Source organism: Macrobrachium rosenbergii, chromosome 56 (assembly GCF_040412425.1).
Source record: "Macrobrachium rosenbergii isolate ZJJX-2024 chromosome 56, ASM4041242v1, whole genome shotgun sequence".
Taxonomy (NCBI): Eukaryota; Metazoa; Arthropoda; class Malacostraca; order Decapoda; family Palaemonidae; genus Macrobrachium; species Macrobrachium rosenbergii.
Window position 1 is genome coordinate 22,515,153 of NC_089796.1, and position 920 is coordinate 22,516,072.

The following is a 920-nucleotide window of genomic DNA, read 5'->3' on the forward strand; positions in this document are numbered from 1 at the left end:
TTCAAGTTTTCTGAGCCAAGATGCACCTCTAATGTTGGTTTTAAAGCCTCTAAATATGCAGCCTCAAAACTGGAAATTTTCATATTTTCTGAGTGTAATACGAGGTTTTGTGTTTAACGTTTACTATAGCGTACGTACACTGCACGATTCTTCAAATATATCTGCATTTTTCTACATATATGAAAAATAAATGTGAGTCCCACAAGGCGCCTTCGGTAGACTGGGATCAGATAAGAGGTCTACTGTAAGCAAAATATAACTATAAATAGTCATAATGATGAGATAAAACATTTTCCATTAGCAAAAAGAGAAAACTTAGACATATTGTCGAAGAAAAAACAAAATGAAATGAAAGAAAGCTCAAGTGATATTTAATATCAGAAACAACTGCTTGGCCTATTTACTACGAACGAAAACAAAAGAGAGAAAGCAGCCTCTCGTAAAAAAAACACACACACACACACACAAGATTAATAACACATTTGAACAGACATTGATTGCAATGTTGTCTCGTTATCTTCAAGGATTTCTGTCTGAGGCCCTCATTTCGGCCCCATCATTTGGCACATGAGACAGCCCCAGTTAATCCGTCAGTAACAACTTATTAATCATTCAAACTCAGCGTTCTTCCACATCATAACTATTTTCGAATAGATATTTCTTTAATTTCTCACTGAAGGGCTCTATTGCATTCGGGGATAGGGAACATAAATCACTTTAATTTCAGGCACTCAGGATTTAATTTAGAATTTATCAAAAATTTAATTTAGAATTTATCAAAGTACTATCATTACAATATCAGAATATCCACGAATTCAAAGGAAATTGTGTGTGACAGAAGGAGAGGTGAGATGGAAGGGTTGATCGTAAGAAAAGGGCAATTCATAAACATGAGAATCAATACACAACAAACGTTATCA